Genomic DNA, 9,761 nt, shown 5'->3' with positions numbered 1-9,761 from the left:
TTGTTCTGAGTGATCTAGCCCTTAGGTGTTGCAACTTTGATATTCACATTCACATTCATATTCATATTGTCTGTTCTGTTTGGATAAAATGTTCTGTTATTTCTGGTCTACGTATTTATTGTGTAATATTTTTTAAAGACTGTTAAATTCCACCTCAGACTGCTGCATTTCATTTGAGGGTGGCTCATTTGTATGGTGGGGAGAGATCTGGTAAAGATCACATCACTGGCAAAGGGATCTTACTAAGTTTTGTTGATATCAGTACATAAAAGTAATGGTATTGTATCTATTTCCTGCAAGTGTTGGACTAATGAAAGCAAGGCAGCAGTGTAGAATTTAAGCCATCTCAAAGACAAATGGCCAGAGCCTACACTAGTATCAAAAAGGTATTCATGCAATGACTGCAATGAAGCTACAGTTTTCTGGTTGACAGCTTGCTAGATTTGCCAAAAAGACTGGGGTGCTATGTGGGTTGAACACAATTAAGCTGAGCTACAAGGAGAAGAACGTTTTGTTATTCCATTAAAAGTGTAAGAAAAGTCTGTGGTTGATTCAGTAAGAGCAACTATTTAAATAGTCTTTGCAGATAATTACCTACCTGTGGCTGATATATTTATGTTCCTTTACAGGTATTTTTTCCTTTAGTGTTCCTTTACAAATATTTTTTCCCTTTAGTTAGATCTTCATAAAATGAAGATTATTTCTGTTATTAAACAGAAAATGTTATTTTGATTACATTACAAAAATTTGTAGCAATTCTTTTGGACTCCCTTCAGGGCTGAAGGATTCACAAACAAATCTTGTGAAAATATATGACTATTTTAATTCAGTGCAGCCTCTCTTCATGGGAATATTCTTGGAATATATTCTACGTGTCCTTTCAAGGAAAAGTCTCAGAAGAGTATTCTATTTTTATCTGTATTTATCCATATTTATCTAATGAATAATCTCATGTCACAGGATTAGACAAGTACGATGCTCGCTTATTTGTTTGATTATTTTTTAACAACTGCAAGTAACCTGAGTGTGTTCTTTCATAGTACACAAATACTTGCTAAGGGACAGTAATAAGCTCACTATATTCAGTGTCTAAAAAGGAAGGGTTGAAACAGACTTGATAATGATTTTTAATTACCTACTTAGAGAAGAGTGCTATAGAATTGTATCTAGTCTGCAGTCTAAGGGCATCCGTGGACTATTTCCAAGGGGGCCACAAAACCAAGGAAAACCACAGCTAGCTCCTGTAGACTTGGGTTTTCTGTGCAGGGCTGTAAATCTCCACAGGAACCCTGTTAGAATTTTACAAATTAAGAGAGGCTGAAGGCCACTGACTTAGCCATCTCATGGGCTAGGAGCTGAAGCCAACATCAAACAGGAAATAAATTGCAAAGTCTAGGGTGGCTTGAAACAGTAAGTGTAATTAACTGTTGGACTGCATTATACATTGCTGTGGTGAATTATCCATATTTGATTTATATAATCTTTCTATAATATGTACTTTAATTCACTGCAACTTGCTGTTTTGAATGAGGAGAATTCCACAGCCTTTCCTGTGTAGGAGGATGTATTAAATTATGAAAATAGTATGCTGGCTTTAAAAGCAATTAATCCATAGTCAGCTCATTTTTATCACAGCCTTTGAGCAAGTTACATACCACTCCTGGGGTGCAACAGTGAAGTACATCAAATGATTTATTCCATTTCCAGAGGTCTGAGTTGGCACTTTCCTCCAGATTTGTGCTTCAGACTGCCTCCATTTGACCCAATTGTAAGTGAAAGACAGGTTCTGGGTCTTTGGACTCGAGGTCCCTTCCAACCCAGCCAATTCTATGATTCTATGATAAGCATGATTCTAAAGTTATCAATATTTTTTCTGTGCTTTTTTTTTCATAGTAAGTGTTTCTGGAGGTTTGTGACTATGGCAAGGATCTTACAGCACTGATTTTTTCATATATTGGACATGTTTACCTCTAGCAAAATTAAGATTAATGGCATATGATTTGCAGATGTCAAAAAAATTGGAGTAAATAGTGTAAGGAAAATATAAATAGTAGTATTAATTATGCTAACTCACTTTTTAGTTTGGTTTTCTTGGAAAAAGTTATTTATGTATCTGGGAAAATATTTGGATTGTGGAATGTCACAAAATTTTTTTAAAGTTTCATAATTTGGCAAGATTATAAAAAGACAACTAAAGTAAGTCTATGAGAGAAGTGGCAGAAGGCTGTTTGGGTTTTTTTGATTGGATTTAAAAAAACAAGGTGTTTGAAGATATAGCAGACCTAATATCTAAAAAGAAATGTCAGCACGTATGAGGTGACAGTAGTATTTGGAAAACTGAAAAAAAGAAATACCTGGGCCTCTCAAAATATAGGCTTGAAGGGGTGCAGCCAAGATCAGATTAATCAAAACTTGATCAAACACCTTCCCCTCCAGCATACTGTAAGGCAGCACAGGTTATACTGTAAAGCCAAAACGAAGCTAAAAACAGCAGCACAATCTAAAATAATACTGCTTTTATGGAAGCGAGCAATAAGGATTGTGCAGTCAGAGTATCAGAAAACCGTACGGCACTACCCTTAAGAAAATTAAAAATTAAATATTTAGAAACTAAAATACTGATGACAGTTATTTCAATGTATTTTAAGGAGCAATTAAAGGAAGAACTGACCGTGGTTGCTCACAGAGAATTATACACATAGTAGAGCTTCTCAGCACATACAGTTATGTAAACTCCAACTCTGTAGATAGATTTTTTTCCAGTACATTGGTTCAGTTAATTATGATGTAAAATATTTGGAAAGCACAAAGGTAGAAGGTAGAAGGCTGCATCTCTGGATGCCACTATAACTTCAAAGGGAATTGAAGATAGATATCATTACAGTGATGGATAGTTGTTATAAAAATTATACATTATTGTTATATATATTATTATATATTAATACTATTGCATGTATTCCAGAAAAAGCTTATTTACAGGCATGCATATTTTAAGGTCAAGAGGGACCCATAATGTCAGAAGAAGACATCTGTGTTGATCTTCTGTATAAAAAATAATGGAGTTTCTGCCAGTAATTTCTGCCTCAAGCCTGGAATATCTCTTGAACAGCTCAGATCATAATTTTTTTTTCTTCTATTTTCTAGTAAGAACAGAGAAATAGGATACTGTGAACAATGGCAATCTCTCTTCTGTATCTGTGTCTAATGATAAATGACAACAGGTCCTGCAGCTGCTCTTGTTCACTCTCTAGAGCCACATTTTGTTCCCTTTGCTTTGCACTGCTCTGGCCTTTGATGCTTTGTGGCACTCAGTGCCATGGTCTGGTAACCACAGTGGTAGTGGATCAAGGGTTGGACTTGATGATCTCAGAGGCCCATTCCAACCTGGCTCATTTTGTGATTCTGTGATTTTGTAATTTGACTGAAATAATGCCGAGAACTTTGGCTTCCATTAAATTTTTTCTTAGAATTATTTACTTTGGACTCTAGTATCCTGGTTGCTTAATTAAGAAATAATTGTCAGAAATTAAAAGTAAGTAACTTTTTAGACTTAGTTGTAGGACTTCACATGGATTTAGCATGATGTTGTATAATGACATTAGGACTTAATGTAGCCTGCCAAGCTAAAAAGTTTCTTTCATGATTCTGTTTTTACTCTTATTTCCTGGTCTCCACAACCTATCTATTTTTAACTACTTTTCCCATTATTCGGTAGGGGAAATACTTAGATATGAAGTATTTTCATACTGCAGTTTTGAAAGTTAAAAAATGTTACACTTCTAGTAATACAGACTACACTCTTCCCTGTGCTAGAAGCCCTGATATTTTCTTTGATTCACTTGCAGAATCTTCTGTTTACCCAAAATTTTGATGAAATTCCTACTGTGTTACAGGATTAATATCTGTGGTGCACAGCTGGCAAGTAAGTTTGCAAGGGTACAAGAATGAGCAGAGTTGCATCAGCAGGTCACTATTGAAACCCACCCACAAGGGCTGGCAGCAGAGACTGCCTCCTAAGAAGTTGTATTGTCTTCCACTCAGTGAATGTGCCACTAACTAATGGGAGAGAAATGTGGAGAATCATTTGGTTTTCTGAGATTTATGAGCCAAGTTAATTGTTTTGCTTGCCTAATTTATTATACTCGAATGGATAAAGTACTATTAATATTGCACTTTGAACAAGAGGTTAAGGTCAGAATAGACAAAACCTTGCTCAGCTCATTGGAGTTCCTCAATTTTATGTGAGGGAATAAAATTAGGTGTTCTTTTTAGTATGTGAATACATGTAACTCACTTCATTTCAAAGTGTAAGCACGTCACACTAAACTTTGTGCCAATATATTATCTGTCTCTACAGTAATCTTCTAAATAACTATTTCTGTATAATAGAAGTGTTTCTATTTGTATACATTCTAGCTATTCTTTCCAAGTCAAATATTGAAATATGTAACATGAAATTAATGATTATTACTTGGTCACAAAAATAACATATATTTGACTTGATGGAAGTGTTTGAGGCATTTATAATATCTCGTATTTAATTATATATCGCACAGGAATTTTCTTCTTATAAAGCACTTTGGAAATGAAAGTATTTTCAGTTCTCCCTTGCTTGTTGAGACCATAACATTGATCAAGCAGAAGTCATTCCAGAGACCAGGTTAGAGCAGCAGGCTACATTTCATCCTCCAGCTGCTTTCCATAAGGTCTTGTACTCACCCACTAGTATGTCATATAGTTGTGGCAAATTAGGTTCCTGCATGTTGAAACTCCCATAAAGGATGAGAAAGCTTTTCAGTACCCATCCTAGCATCACTGAATAGTACTCTTATGATTTGCTTGAATCTTCTGCTTTTTCTCTGAAAGGTTGAGGTGTCTCCATGTATAAATATCAACAAGCAATTTTTCCTAATTGCTGCTCTACTTTTGTTTCCCCTTCTTTCTTTCCGTCCTTTTCATCTAACCGTAGATGCATATTGCAAATCATAACTACAGAAAAGCTGTTCTAAGTGGGTCCATTCTGCATTTCATTCTAAAGCACAGCTCAGATGAAAACAGACTTTTTTGGGTAAGGAATTTTGCTCACCAAAGAGTTGTACAGAGCTTGCTCTGCCATGAGGCAGTAGAAATCCACTCTGGAGTCTGAGCTCTGCAACATCTTTGGAGAATCTTGGTAACATGTTGGTTTGTGGGCTGCAAGCTGCCCAGTGATATTGCTGGTCTGTTGATTAAGAGACTCAAGGCTTAGTAATTTAGATCCAGAAGCAAGTGTGTGTACCTTAGAATGCACACAGCCTTGGAGTAAAATGCATTCCTAATACTCACCCAACAAACCAGGATTTGTGGGGCTTTCCTTTTCTTCTTCAGTGAGAGTTAGAGACAGAACAGGAATTACTGTAGGAAGCTTTTGGTCTGAGAGAAAAGGTTGTCTTTGGAATAATACCACACTAAAAACTTTCCAGCCTAAGCCTCTTATTAATTTCTCCGTGTCATCCTAATATATTTAAACTGTAAAAAATTATGCTGCAAAAAGTTCTACTCCAGTGTAATTTTTCCTCAAGTGAAGTGCATACCTTTCAAATTATAAACTTCCTACTTGTCCTAGGAAAATCCTCACTGTATAAATAATTGAACTCATCTGCTATGAACACAAGTATTCTTTCTCTCGCAGTCTAAAATATATGCCTAAATACACATCTTGTACTTAGTGCTTTAAATAGTAATTACTCCTGTGAAGTCACTGGAAGCCCTTAAAAGGATTTGACAGTTTCCCCACAATCTTTCAGTGAATGTAGTAGCCAGGCTGTGCAGTGCTACATCCACTGATAATTCAGCAGCTGAGGAACTCAGCAAAGGCTGCTCCAAACTTCTCAGCTGTTGACAGGCTTGACTTGCTGAGAACAGTGGTTAAATATAGCACCAGCGAGCCGAGCTCAACAAAGTCATTGCCGTAACACTGTGAGAAGAGACCAGAAGAGGGGAAATACAATCTGAGAACTAAACTGCCAAAGCCTAACACCACCTAGCAACAGTTGAAAAAACTTTTAAACAAAAGTCTTGGTGAGACACAGAGTATACCTCCTACTTCTCCTTCCTGGGATTTCTGCAAGAAGCAGCTCCGGTCTTCTGTCCTGTACCCCATTTCCTTCATTACTTCAGCTGCTGATAGACCTAGAAAAGTGGGAAAAGTTTCTTTCTTTGTGTTCTCCTGGGCTGGATCAGTCTACTCCTGTGGCAGTACTGTGGGACAAGCTATTGTGATCTTGCCCTTTGAAGGATATATTCCTAGGTTCGTGTTGCTGACAGGTAAGACTGAACTAACCACTACAGTGAATTCTTTTTATGAGAAGTGATTTTCTTTCCTAGTGAATATTACCTCTTTCCTTCTATGAACAATCTCCTGCATGATTTGAAAATATCTATAGATGAAACTTGGGGCAGAGGCTTTAGAATTTTTTTTTTCTTTCATCACAGGAAAAACAATTCTGAAACAACTTTTCCAGTTCTTAGAACAAGCATAATCAAGTAGCTAGTAGTAATATGAAAAAAAAAATGTGTATGGATTTAGATATATATCTTGCTTATATCTGCTTACATGCTGACAGAAGACAAATCAACATTTAAGAATAGAACTCATATCATCCCTTGCCAGTGGCAGTATTGCAGCTATTAAAAACAGTTTGTCTGATAAATTAGAGGAAATAGTATTTCAGTCACTGAACTAAGTGAATATTTGTGACCCAGTGAATTTCTAGTTTTTGTTTCTCTACTAAGTTTTAGCACACAGGCACACCTGGTGCCTGTTGTAGGATCTTTGTGACAACAGCTCTTGGTTTTCCTTCTCTTATATAAATATAATGAATATTAATCTCTACTGGATTGATTAGCTGTATTATGCAGCTGTCCTAAACACTGACCTTATGTTTATTGTACCCAAGTGTATTTGTGCTGGATTATTGTTGCTAAAGTGCTTGTTTCTTCTAGAAAAAAAAAAAAAAAAAAAAAAAAAAAAAAAAAAAAAAAAAAAATTTAAAAAACAGCTCTCAGATGTTTTAGCCAGACAGCAGAATGGAAGCCTATTTGTTGGAAATGCATATCCTATGGTGCCATAATAGTAATTTAAGGGAGGAATTGCTTAGTATGATTTTCTTTGTCTAAACTGACAAAAGCTGTTTGGTTAATTGAAGAATGAATCCCCCCCACCCTGTCTTTTATAGCCATTTTCTTCAAACAAAAGATATACTAGCTAGAAATTCCTGTGCAATGTGAATTAAGTTATGAAGGCAAAGATTTAAAGAATGCACTTAAGTCATGCAAAAACCCTGAACACAGATTTATGTAGAGTTGTCTCAGATGAAAAATATTTATCATTAAGATGGAATGGACTGACTGAGTCTACGCTGACAGTCTGTGGTGTTTGACACTCAGTCTGTGGATGGTGGGATTGCCTCAGGAAGATGAGAAAGTCTTGCATTAGCTAAATAGTTCTAGTTTCATCCCCGCATACTATATAAATGACATCAATACCATATCTTAGTGGTGACATGCTTGCAGATTGAATGAAATTAAAATACTCTGAAACTCTTGGTGTCTGGGAGTGTAACGGCCTGTGAAACAATAAAAGAAATGGAGCATTAGGACAGGGAAAACCTTAAAAGCAAAAAATAATACAGTTTTCATTTTATTTCATAAGTGCCATATTACTTGTGTACTTATACTTAAAACTTTTTGGTGGTCATGATTTAATGTGATAATCATTACTGTGGCATTAGTACAGTGATATGGTATCCCAAATCTAAATCTTAAAAGGAAACTTTGGTATTACTTTTTAATATAGGAATATACTGTGAAAATTATTTTTTTAAGAAAGCTATAAAGCGACAACTAAAACGGAGACAATCTGTGCCATTTTTGTCACCTTGACGTTACAGTGAAAATTACTGTTTCTTATTTTGACTGAGTTAATTGACAAATAATTAAATGGTGAGATATGGAAAATATGTCCTTCTGAAGATATAGGGATGACAAAATCTGGGAAAATGCTAGGCTAATTAGTGACTGCTTTTTGATTTTAGTTGTTGCTCAGCATAATGTATGCTTTTACAACTTTATTTTTCTTCCACAGTTTACTGTTAGCAAATTTTTTAAAAGCAAAAGGCTAATTTATTAGCCTAGTAACTATCAAAGGAAATGACTTTTGAACGGTCTGATAGCAATTCCCAACTGTAACACATGGAGCTGGGTTTTTACATGCATATGTCTTCCTTTCCACTTCAAAATGGAAGAGGAGGCTAAAATTACTCTTCTCAACAGGTGTCCACAAAGAGGCTCTTGGATTTTCCAATCAAATCTGTGGAATATGTAATGTGGCTATTCAACAGATGTTTTCGTATTTGAAGAATAGCCAATTCTACCAATGACTACAGCGAAACCAAGCTCAATTTTATATCAAATCAAAAAGTAATTTTGATTTTGGCAATACACTGAATTGGAGAAATTTTACTGGACGACCAGTAGCCAAAGCATAACTATTTATTTTTCCCATTTAAAATTATTTTGATTTGGTTTATATTCCCATAACTGTGGAATGAATTATGTCTTCCATGCTGCTGAAGACTTTGTATTCCTCCCAACCTGAGTCCACTTCCATATTCTGCTTGTGGCCTGTTCTTTCACTTTCATTACAGCCATATTACAGTTTATGACCTCTTTTAGCCACCTATCTGAAGTCATCATCTTGACCATGTATTTTGTCATCACCTTGGTCTTTCAATCTCTTTATAGAGCAGCTGGTTCTTTTTAACTTTAAATTCTAAGATTTTAAAGCAATCTTCAAAGCATAGCACTCTTCTGTCCCTGCCTACATCTAGCCTGATTTTCCCAAACTCCTGCACATATCTGGTAGACTATTAAACATTCAGCTCTTGTGTCAACCAATCCACTCTCTATGCTTCTGGCTTTAGTAAGCTAGAAATTAACTTAATGACCTGAGTTTTCTGCAGTGCCTCTCACTGTAGCACCTGATGTGCTTTCCATGTCATGAGAACTTGTCTGGAACTTGTCTAACAGAGCTCTGTTGACCAAGGTAAGAGTCATGAAGACAGAGTTGTGCTTCCTGGAAAGCAGCTTGTGGAGTAAGCATAGGTATACTGGGAAATTTCTGCTTTTACTGGTGTACCCTGTTTCATTCCTCCAGGTCACAATTTTGCCAGTGTAGCCATTTCCATACTAAAAGCTTTTTAGTGATACAGGTGTATGAGTAAAACTCCTCCTGATATGGGATCTTTCTGTTGGAATAGGTTCCACTCATGCTTCATTTAAAGCTTTTGGTAATCTCATCTGACTCAGTTGATGTGTCCTCAAGTATAAATTAAGAAAGTGCCTCAAAGCTGTGCTGAGTCAGAGGCCAGGTTTATGCCACTGAGTAACATTTCCTTTGAGTTTAATGAGATCAGGTCATAGTGTTCAATAATTAACAGATACATTTCCAGTTCCCTCAAGAGCATTTAAGAAAATGGATCATTTTTGCTCCTGTCCAAATATTTTTTTTTCCTAAGAGACATTTTACTTTTTCACTAATTTCCTGTTTCTTCCCTTCCTTTCTCAAAGTTTGCTGTTGCAGTTTGACATACTATTTTAATATATAACCTGGATTTGGGGTCAGAGATTTTGTCCTTTTACATGTCTGAAGTAACAGCTATAATATTTGCAAAGAAGTCAGATGAAACAACAAGACAAAGGAGAAGAAACTCTACCCATTT

The 9,761-nt window shown here is 35.8% G+C and overlaps 1 protein-coding gene across 3 annotated transcripts in view; it reads left to right on the top strand.

Annotated features, from left to right (window-relative positions):
* Positions 1-5,976: 5,976 nt before the first annotated feature.
* The window catches only part of FILIP1 (filamin A interacting protein 1), a 106,564-nt gene continuing 102,779 nt past the window's right edge, over positions 5,977-9,761 (top strand). For all 3 annotated transcript variants that reach the window (XM_030447073.1, XM_008490611.2, XM_030447072.1), the window contains exon 1: positions 5,977-6,306. The gene's annotated coding sequence lies outside the window, so the exon portion shown is untranslated. The remainder of the gene's footprint in view (positions 6,307-9,761) is intronic.

The sequence above is a fragment of the Calypte anna genome, chromosome 3, assembly GCF_003957555.1.
Source record: "Calypte anna isolate BGI_N300 chromosome 3, bCalAnn1_v1.p, whole genome shotgun sequence".
Taxonomy (NCBI): domain Eukaryota; kingdom Metazoa; phylum Chordata; class Aves; order Apodiformes; family Trochilidae; genus Calypte; species Calypte anna.
Note: the sequence above shows the minus strand (reverse complement) of the source record. Positions and strands in the feature narration are given on the sequence as shown.